The sequence below is a fragment of the Anomaloglossus baeobatrachus genome, chromosome 7 (genome assembly GCF_048569485.1).
Source record: "Anomaloglossus baeobatrachus isolate aAnoBae1 chromosome 7, aAnoBae1.hap1, whole genome shotgun sequence".
NCBI lineage: Eukaryota > Metazoa > Chordata > Amphibia > Anura > Aromobatidae > Anomaloglossus > Anomaloglossus baeobatrachus.
This window is the reverse complement of record NC_134359.1, coordinates 99,085,316-99,094,034: the sequence shown is the minus strand read 5'-3', so window position 1 is coordinate 99,094,034 and position 8,719 is coordinate 99,085,316. Positions and strand designations below refer to the sequence as shown.

At 40.9% G+C, this 8,719-nt stretch overlaps 2 long non-coding RNA genes across 2 annotated transcripts; both read left to right on the top strand.

Annotated features, from left to right (window-relative positions):
* The first annotated feature begins 1,822 nt into the window (after positions 1-1,822).
* LOC142245942 (uncharacterized) lies at positions 1,823-2,403 on the top strand. Its single transcript, XR_012724823.1, has 4 exons — positions 1,823-1,909; positions 1,997-2,064; positions 2,161-2,242; positions 2,337-2,403. It is a non-coding gene; the product is annotated as an uncharacterized LOC142245942 (long non-coding RNA).
* A 132-nt stretch (positions 2,404-2,535) lies between these two features.
* On the top strand, positions 2,536-3,300 carry LOC142245941 (uncharacterized). Its single transcript, XR_012724822.1, has 3 exons — positions 2,536-2,621; positions 2,706-2,834; positions 2,980-3,300. It is a non-coding gene; the product is annotated as an uncharacterized LOC142245941 (long non-coding RNA).
* Positions 3,301-8,719: the final 5,419 nt, after the last annotated feature.

Sequence of the window (8,719 nt, the reverse complement as noted above, 5' to 3'; positions counted from 1 at the left end):
TCAAGATCAGTTCTACATGCAACGGAGGGGGACCGCGATGGGATCTCATGTCGCGCCTCCGTATGCTAACATTTTTATGACATTCTTTGAAGAACGATTCATTCACTCTCACCCCTTGGTCATGCAACACGCCCTTCTCTGGCGTCGTTACATCGACGATGTATTCATGGTCTGGGATGGAGACGTGACTTCCCTGACTCTTTTTCACGAAGATATAAATACCTGCCTTCCCGGCTTAACATTCACCATACATCATGACACCGACTCAATCAATTTTCTAGACTGTATGGTTCTTAAGGGTACAGATGGGGTCCTTAGTACCGATATCTATACAAAGCCAACCGACAGGAACAGTCTCCTGCATTACAAGAGCAATCATCCCAAACATACAAAACAATCTTTACCCATTTCTCAACATACCCGGGTTAATAGGCTGGTCACGGACATGGACACCAGAACCACTAGACATCAAGAAATGAGTGACAAATTCATTCAGAGGGGCTATCCCCAGCATATAGCCATCAGAACAACCTCAACCTCAGATAAATCCGCAGGGAATCAGAATCGTATCCCCTTCATCAATACATATCATCCCTTCTCACCACTGATCAAGAAAATCATTCTAAAACAATGGCCATTATTGGGGTTATCATACCCACAAATCAAAGAATTCCAAAACCCACCATTGGTTTGTCACAAGAGATCACCCAATCTGAAGAACAAATTGGTACGAGCAGACATTGGTTCAGCCAATGTCAGTCCGCATCAGAGGTTCTTGGGCACTCCCCAACTGGGCACTTTCCCATGTTTGAGCTGTGCCCAATGCTCTAATGTGATTAAAGGGAACACTTTCTCTCACCCTAGATCTGGCAAAATTTTCCAGATTAAACATTTCTTCACATGCGACAGTACGTTTGTTGTATATTACATCAGATGTCCTTGCGGTCTCGGATATGTTGGGGAAACCACCCAACATATCCGAGACCGCATTAGTAAACACAAGTCCGACATCAGGTGCGGGCGTGTGTTGCTACCCATTCCCCATCATTTTGTAACAGCTGGCCATGAGATTTCCCAGCTTCGTTTTCAAGTTATTGACATGGTTGAAATTCATCGCAGAGGTGGCAACAGGGTTGAACGCCTCCGTGACAAGGAGGCCAGATGGATTCATACATTAGGTACCATGGAACCTCATGGACTGAATAGAAAGTACGAAACAGGTTTTTAAGCTTCTTCTTTCTCCTTTTAGCCACGTTTTTTCCTTGCTCTTAGTCATTGGTCACTGTTCTTTGAACTAGAAATTCAGGCCCCTAGTTGTGGGATTCACACTGTTGTTATGGATAGCTCAGCAACATATCACCCTCTAATAATGTCCTCTTTCCATTAATCATGAGGCTATGATTTGACTAATATTTTCCTTTTTGTAATCTAATGTTCACCTACTCCTATGTACTCACATAATACTTGTATATATGTCTTCTTTGTTATGTATTATGGTTATTGTAAGATTGGCATCATATACGTACATCTAACTGTTTCCCCTTCTTTTACAGAACTACAACCTCACTTAGATCTGCACAGCCTGTTCCCATCGGCATCTTGCATCCCTCACTGGAACCACTTCCTTATATGGTATTATGTGCACCGCACCTGCAGTTCCACAGCTGCCCACTATCGCCCAAGAGCGCTCTTACACCTCAGCACACACACACCTCCTCCACTATTCAGTACTATCCTGTAAACGATCAGAGCGCATGTGTAGCATGCGTTCCACCGGCCTCCCAATCACTTCCGCGTTCCAAATACCGGAAATGACGCTATACCACCAGCGTTTTTAAACCCCGGCCACAGTATTATCTTCCCACCTCACCGGACGCACAGGGCACGCAAGCGGTCCTCACACCCATTGGTAAGTGATCCCTCTGTACTCTTCTCTGCAGCAAGCCTCACCCTGCTAATCCTTTCACCTGTCCTGTTGTCATTTGCTGCTGTACAGATTTCCTTACCTGCCTCTCCGCTGTATCCCCAAGCCCTACTGGTAACTAGACAAACCGGATTTCTGAGGTATCCCCTCTGCTTCTTTGGATTAACACTACTGCCACCTTTAATTCAGCGCTCTCTTATATTCACCCTATATCTCCTTCTGCTATATATCCTTAGGCATAGAGCCCCTGCTACCAGGCACCTGTGGACTCCATTTTTTCATTTTTTCATTCTTTCTGCCCTGTGCATATGAACTAAGGTAGGAGGTTCCCCCACTTTTTTGTGCCTACTATGATTTTCTACAGATAACAGAAAAACACCCCCCCTTTTCTTTCCTTATGTCTTTTCCCTAGTCTTAGACATAGTACCCCGGATCTTATGCAATATGTAACTTGTGGCACCATTACCCTTCGTCCCTACTACATAGAGATGAACTAAGGTAGGAGATCCCCTAATAGTCTTTGCATTTATCATGACCCATCCATAGGTGTATCAGTGCATAACCAGTATACTTTTCTATATATTTCTTCTTTAGTACTAAAACCAAGCTCTTATATACACATATTTCCTTGGATAGCCATCTGCAACACAGCAGCCCTGTCTAAAGAATGTGTATACATCCGGCCACACATGCACGGGTACCAGATCCTAATATATATTTTTATGATTACACCCAGTTAATGACTGTATTACAGTATTAATTTTAGACCTCTTTTCACTAGATTTGTCATACGCTCGTATAGAGCGAAGTGTGATTTCTGCATCATAGAATATGCTCATAAAGTTTAAACTGAAATATTGACGGGACTCCGCAATCATCCTATAAGGTTTACAAGTCTATCCACAAATAGGTACTACATATTCACATATGATTGGTTCTTCTTAGCTCATGTTATTACCATTCCAGTAGCTCACTCCTCTGTTTATTTTTCTCTTTTCTTTTTCCTTTTTCTTTTTCCTTCTCTGTTTTCTTTTCTTCTTTCCTCTCTTTCATAGATGATTCACGCATTCCCTTTACCTACCATCCCTACCAGTATTGTAATTTTTCTTCGTCCCTCTGGGAACCCTAACCTGTCCAGGTTAGTACCATGACATGATATTACGTATCCCTTCCTCACAGCACCCACCTTGCGACTTCCCGATTTCTCCGTTTTGTGGTCACCCACGGTTATTGGCTTCTCCCCATCTCCCAAGTCACATTACCAATATACCTTTCATTTATATGTCACCAAGATACGAGAATATGTTTACTCATTTGTGTACTGATCCAATTTTGTTATGTCTGCTTTATTTTTGTATATGTATCTAGTCAGTCTGTCCGACCAGATGAAGGCCATAATGAAGGCCGAAACGTTGTCATAGGCGGACTTTCTGCATCTGTATCATCTTCTTCAATAAAAATACAAAAGAAACTTTCATTTCCTTCATTATTATTGGGAAATAAACGGTGTGCCAGGGCTACTTTAACTCTACATATATTTTTTTCCTGAGCACCTGTGAAGGTGACGCTAGGTCCTTTTTGTTTTTTGTTTACGTTGTAAGTGACGCACATCCGGCATAGTAAGGTATGTTGTAGCGTGTGACAGCGACGTGCAATTGCGATTGAATGAAAAAACGTTCATCGCACGCACGTCGTTCATTCCTGACGAACTGAACGTCAGGTTGTTCATCGTACCCGGGGTAGCGCACATCGCAGTGTGTGACACCCAGGGAACGATGAACAGATCTCACCTGCCTCCTGCAGCTCCCGGCCTACAATGCGGAAGGAAGGAGGTGGGTGGGATGTTTACGTCCCGCTCAGCTCCGCCCCTCCGCTTCTATTGGCCGGCTGCCGCGTGACGTCGATGTGACGCCAAACATCCCTCCCACTCCAGGAAGTGGACGTTCGCCGCCCACATCGAGGTCGTATGGTAGGTAAGTATGTGTGATGGGGGTTAATCGTTTGTGCGGCACGTTCAACAAATTGAACATGCTGCACATACGATGGGGGCGTTGTAAATCGCATACGATATCGTATACAGAATCATAACGTGTAAAGCAGGCTTAATTCTCTGTTTTAATATCACTTGATCTTATTATTGTTTAGACACCTCTCTGTCTTCTGCTGTCAGATGATAACTTGTTTTTACCAATAAAATTATTGTATTTTTCAACTAATATTTGACTTGTTCTTTGTTTTTTCCTTCCTTGGTTATAAGTTAACCTTATTCCAAATTGTGCAACCATTCAGTCAATGGACAGATGCATCATTTGCATTTTTTCTTGCCATTATTAAATAAATGCATTCATTGTTGTTGTTTCTTGATTTTGGTGCTAATTTGTTTTAATATGTAAATAAACTGTTAAGATCTACGGGCCGTACATAGATCTCCCTTAAATTCTACCTCTAAAGTTTATTTTAAATGAAAGGGTGGCTCAGTGGTTAGCACTGTATTCTTGCAGCGCTGGGGTCCTGGATTCAAATCCCACCAAGGACAACATCTGCAAGGAGTTTGCAGTTTGTATGTTCTCCCCGTGTTTGCGTGGGTTTCCTCCAGATTCTCTGATTTCTTCCCACACTCCAAAAACATACTGATAGGTAATTTAGATTGTGAGCCCCAATGGGAACAGTGTTCCTGATGTATGTAAAGCGCTGCAGAATATGTTAGCGCTATATAAAAATAAAAATTATTATTACAAGGGGAATTACCAGTGTGAGACATTTAAATCAGGAGAACAGACTGTCAGTCATTACATGTCTCACACTAGTAATGCCCCTCTCAAGTTCTGGAGGCAGATTCTCAGGGAGATCTGTGTCTGTTCCATAGATCTTAACAACTTATTTATATGTTAGGAAAAAAGTGGAACTATTCATCAGATCGCAGATATCAAAGTATCACTGTATTCAACCTACTATGATCTGCATGCCCATATAGACGGTTTTAGGAGGGTTGATCTGAAGGACAGATTCCCATCAAGCCTCTCGCCATCCATTCATTTTAGATTGCTATATGTGAATACTGCTTAGGACAATCATTCTGCTGACAGCTACCTTCACTGTCTCTCCGATACACAGGAAGACTTGCTCTGCCAAATGCTCATGTGTGTTCTCTGTAAGAGAGTCACTGATGGACATGTCTGTTGTTGGCTTATCTCTAGAGAACAAAAACATTATCAGTCTGAAATCAGACATGCCAGATCCTTATCTCCGCCGACAATCATCGGTTGGCCAAACACGTTTGTATCATGATCTTTTATCCTCTAATTCATTTGTACTCCGATCCATCAAGACCGCCTGTCCTTTGGAGTAAGATGCAAGAAATTCATTAAAGTGGTTTTCCCATAAACAAAGTTCATTTTAAAGTTGATTTTAATTAATAGATCTTTCAAGAATAACAATTTCCCCAATTGGATGAGTTAAAAAAAGGTCCTGTGCTGAGATAATCTTATATATGTGTCCCTGCTGTGTACTGTGTAATGGCCGTGTCCGACCGTACAGGGATATGGTCTTGTCAAAAGAGACTATACACATTGCACAGCAGAGGATGACAGCTGATTATTTTTGTAAGGTAAAACATTTCCCTGTCTGTTTTTACAAAATGTTTTACCTGAAATAATAATTTGCAATTCCGTGCTGTAATGTTTGTATACTTTATTACTTTCTCCAATGTCCAGGAGATGTGGTATGATCAGACCATGTCCCTGTACGGTCAGACACATCCATTACACAGTACATATATAACATTATCTCAGCACAGGAACATTTTTTTAAACACATCCAATTGTGGAACTTATTATTATTCCAAGATTTATTAATGAAAATGAACTTTGTATGTGGGAAAACTTCTTTGATATTTCTTGTATCTTTTAGCTGGTGGGCACCACCAAACAGGTGTACATCTGTTGTAGTTTATGCCACATTTGTGGTGTAAATTATGATGAATTTGTTGAGTGTGCTTGGCCACGCTTTATCCCGACTCTTTTTTTTTTTTTTTTCAAAAATATGATGGGAATAGTCTGGAATGGAAAAAATATTCACTTTTGCGCAACTACAAGTTGTGCAAACATTTTGTAACATTTCAAGTTCGTTGACACCAGGATTATGGTGAAAACAGCATGATAGTTTGGCTACTTTATGCCTAAATTCCTCGCCATTTTCAAAATCTCTTTACTGCCAGTAAATGGTAACTAGAGATGAGCGATGTTCGAATCGAACTGTTCACCAATCTCAAAATCTCAAAATCGACCTGTTTTAGGCGATGTTCGAGTCATTCAACGAACGCGAACAATTAGCTTCAAGTTCTACAGTTCGAGGTTATGTTCGATAACGGTTCGATAACCAAAAGCGTAACTGGCTTTTCACAGTAATACTGTCATTCAATGTTAATACAGTGGAACCTTGGAGGCTGGCGATGGAACGGAAGGTAAGGTAAGCATAATATGTGTGTGTTCGTGTTTGTGCTTGTTTGTATGTGTTTGTATTTGCCTGCCATTGTTTTTAATGGTGTTCGAAGGTGTTCGAAAGTGTTTGACGAACGTTCGATGAAAACATCCCAAGTTCGATGAACCGAACTGAACTCGAACACTAGGGTGGTGGCTCATCTCTATTGGTAATAAATCTCCCTCCTGTCCTGTTTCCTTAAATGTGCCAATGCGCATAACATGTGGTAGGCAAAGTTTACATGAGCATATGAAAAATTGTCAATTTTTCACTAATAAAAAGAAACAGATAATTTTTCATCCATATTGTCAAAGCTATTTCATCCATATGTCCGTTTAGGACATCCACATGGCATTTGTTTTAAAAAAAAAAGAAAAAAAAAAAGATGCAATGCCAAATAAAGTTTCCTATCTTAATAATTGGGATGGATGTATTAAATAGTGTTCATATTGCATTTTTCATCCATCGCCAATTTCTTATTCAAAATGTATAGTTGTGTTGTTTAGTCTCGTCTGAAAAATGGATGAAGATTAGCATATTCTGTGATTTGTTTTCACACAGTCCGTTGGTCCGATGGAAAAACTGTCATGTGAACTAACACATTGGTCCAGCAGCCACGTCAGTATCACCTCATTTATCGCCTTGTCCTTTACTTTCCTTCTAATCCATTTTTGGAAACCGTTCCAAAGATAACTGTTGCATATTGGCCTGGACAGATTTATTCTGTCATTTGTAATGTAATCAGATATTTTCCTAGATTACTGGCTTTATACATATACCTTCTCATGTATATGGTGCTAAGGGATGTCTCCAAATATCACAGTTTCTTGACAAGATCCCTTGACTAACTAGAAATTGATTTTTTTATAAAAATTACCCGCAATGCAAATAATGAAAGAGATAATGCGCGTTACAGCACATCATGGTCACTTTGATGATTATTGATGGTAAAAATTATATGATGGTAAGAAATATGTTGCATGGTTATGGGCTGATGATTTCATAACATGCTTTATTTCTCAGGCATAAATGTGGTATTATCTGTAAAATGCGGGGACACACGATGATATAATTATAGTTGAGTCTATGTGCTTAATGCTAAGGCAACCATGGGCTTTAACCTGACAGCCTATTCAAAACTATGTTCGGTGCTCATGTATGAATCCTTGAATGTCGGAAGACCTGGTGGTTAATTGAGTTGAACATATAAAACATGCTCTGCTCCAGACATCCGTTGTGCTCCATTATACGTGCCAGCACTGTTTGCGATTCCCGGAAGTGACTAGTTTTATCATCTGGTGTGTTTCAGGGTGCGTACCAATGCTGGTCGAGCACGCATGCGTGGAGTTGTTAGCGATTGCCAGAAATCCCGGCGCGTATGCGTGGGGTTGTTAGTGATTGCCAGAAATCCTGGCAATTGACAATTTGGATCTTATGAGTCATGACCCACTCCTCACACATGGTTCATTCTGGAATGCGTGTCACCACCGATGAAGGTTCTGCAGCTGACGGTAATATGGATCCGGATACAGGCAGGGCTGTGCGCTCAGCAAAGATAAAAGCATCTTAATCAGTTGAGCCCAAATTCATGATTGTTTGAGTGCAGGTGAGATGATAGACCCGAATGGCTATTGAAGGGGCTGTACATGAGGCTCTTTCATTTGGAATTCCTGCCATTGTGCAGATACAGTTAGGTCCAGAAATATTTGGACAGTGACACAATTGTCGCGAGTTGGGCTCTGCATGCCACCACATTGGATTTGAAATGAAACCTCTACAACAGAATTCAAGTGCAGATTGTAACGTTTAATTTGAAGGTTTGAACAAAAATATCTGATAGAAATTGTAGGAATTGTACACATTTCTTTACAAACACTCCACATTTTAGGAGGTCAAAAGTAATTGGACAAATAAACCAAACCCAAACAAAATATTTTTATTTTCAATATTTTGTTGTGAATCCTTTGGAGGCAATCACTGCCTTAAGTCTGGAACCCATGGACATCACCAAACGCTGGGTTTCCTCCTTCTTAATTCTTTGCCAGGCCTTTACAGCCTTCAGGTCTTGCTTGTTTGTGGGTCTTTCCGTCTTAAGTCTGGATTTGAGCAAGTGAAATGCATGCTCAATTGGGTTAAGATCTGGTGATTGACTTGGCCATTGCAGAATGTTCCACTTTTTTGCACTCATGAACTCCTGGGTAGCTTTGGCTGTATGCTTGGGGTCATTGTCCATCTGTACTATGAAGCGCCGTCCGATCAACTTTGCGGCATTTGGCTGAATCTGGGCTGAAAGTATATCCCGGTACACTTCAGAAT